General features: G+C 30.1%; 1 long non-coding RNA gene across 1 annotated transcript; it reads right to left on the reverse strand.

The window, feature by feature from the left end:
• Nucleotides 1–422: 422 nt before the first annotated feature.
• On the reverse strand, nucleotides 423–1045 carry LOC111404837. The gene is made up of 2 exons (XR_002704697.1): nucleotides 713–1045; nucleotides 423–608 (listed from the first exon to the last, which is right to left on the reverse strand). It is a non-coding gene; the product is annotated as an uncharacterized LOC111404837 (long non-coding RNA).
• Between the last annotated feature and the right edge of the window lie 1191 nt (nucleotides 1046–2236).

Raw genomic sequence — 2236 nt, forward strand, 5'->3', positions numbered from 1 at the left:
ATCAATGTACAAATAGCAAAGTTCAATTGGTAAGAAAAGCAAGTATCAAACAACGTGTCGAAAATCATTGTACAAATAGCAAAGTTCAATCGGTAAGAACCTTGCTTCATGTACACTATGGTGTACGCTTTGGTTTACACTTTCCCACGTGACACTACCCTGTTGGACAATTTAAATTTCAAACAGTTTCCCATCCAATCGACACTTGACAACAATGCAAGTGTCAAACAACGTGCCAAAAATTAGTATACAAATTACAAAGTTCAATCGGTAAGAACCTCGCTACATATACACTATCGTGTACACTTTAGTTTACACTTTACCACGCAACATTACCCTATTGGACTATAACGCCCCAAATATTATTGACTTAACTTTGAGGAGTTACCGATATCATTCCATAATCATACATCAAGCGGAAATAAAATTTAAAATTTAATACCTTAATTTATTGAAACTCAAATACTGAATCAAATAAACATAGCGTCATGAATGGAATTGAAGAGAAACATAAAATGCCCTAACAAATTTATTATGGATTCCTAAAAATTTCTTTTACTTGGCAACCTACGCACCACTCAGCCACCATCTACGTTGACCAATCTGACCTGAAAAGTTAAAATGGAAGGAGTGAGTAATTTATACTCAGTAGGATACGTGCGTCCAAAACAATATGATAACTTTTAAAACATGAATCTATAACATTCCATACCATCATTTCATCAAAAGCAATCGGTGATCAATCGAAAGCTCTAGTACATTTGAGAAGACCCGAAGGCGATCTCGCATTTCATTTCATAGGGACCCGCAGGTCAATTAGCATTTCAAGAAATAAATCACATAAAAAAAAATTATAATATTGCAAGGATGAATCACTTGCACATGGTATCCTACCTCGTTAATCTACGAATTTTGAAAATAAGATCCAAGAATCACGCTCCAAATGTTTATTTTCTGTCAACGCAATTGTTGCCATGTATGTGCATGCAATAGATGTGATTAAAGAGGCAAAGAGAATTATAATTTTGGTAGAACATGAATATAATAGGGAGTTTTTGCTGAACTTAAAGAATGAAACCAAAAACTAAGGAAATGGGGTTGATGACAAAAATATGTGTATGGCATTAGTATTTATAGGCAAATATAAAGTAGTTGATAAGGGTTAGAACTGTGTTAGTCATTATCCTCTATAAGATTGAAATTTATCCAAATTATATGAAGGATAATTAAAAATCAAGAATAATCATTATGTGATCAGATTTTATATAATTACGATGTGTATAATTTTAGTTGTAACTTGTAGATAATAAATGGAATCTACCTGTTATATTGTTTAAAATTCATAAGGGTCTTATAATTCAAAATAAGGATAATGACTAAAAATAGAAATAAATTACATTATATATAATTTTATACACAACACGTGTAAACATAGGGGAAAACCAAGTTATATACAACACGTGTTCAACACGTGTACACGTAGGAGAACACTAATCTTGTTATAATCATTATCAAATGGAAAACAGAATTGGATTCAATCATTTTCAAATAAAATATTCTATAAGATTTGCCAATTATCTTGAAAGATACAGTCTCTCTAGTTAATCACATGTCCACGGAAATCGATTCTGTTACACTGGATTTCAAATGGAAAAACAGAATTTGGGTATGACTAAATCCTTAAAGATAATCATGATTATAAAATATTGTATTATTTTGCTAATTATCTTTAAAGGGACATTATTTGAAAATATATATTAATTAAGTTTCTTTGAATTCATTTATTCCAACTTAAGTTATCATTATCCATACATGCAGACATTAAGATAAGTTGGACTCCTAATTGCATTGGATATAAGGCTTAATTTATTTTAGTGCAAACAAACAATTTAATAAATAACTAATAAGACTTGTATCTAATTTCCATGAAAGTAGTGTTTATTCTCTTTTGTCAAACCGAGAGTAAAATGTGGCCAGCTTTAATGAAATTTGATTACAGTAACATAAATTCTTGTTTCATTATGGTTAACTCCAAATCCTAATTTAACTAACTAATAAGGAATCATGATTGCAGCATTGAAGTCACGTCCAATTTTGCCAAGTGAATTAATCCCTTAATCTTTGATCTCTTTAACTTAATTTATTCTAAACATAAAATTGGATTTGGCCAAGTAAAACAACATTAGGATTTAAACACTAGAATTAGATTAATTATAACTAAGGTTTTAAAACTCCA

The sequence above is a fragment of the Olea europaea genome, chromosome 11 (assembly GCF_002742605.1).
Source record: "Olea europaea var. sylvestris chromosome 11, O_europaea_v1, whole genome shotgun sequence".
Taxonomy (NCBI): Eukaryota; Viridiplantae; Streptophyta; class Magnoliopsida; order Lamiales; family Oleaceae; genus Olea; species Olea europaea.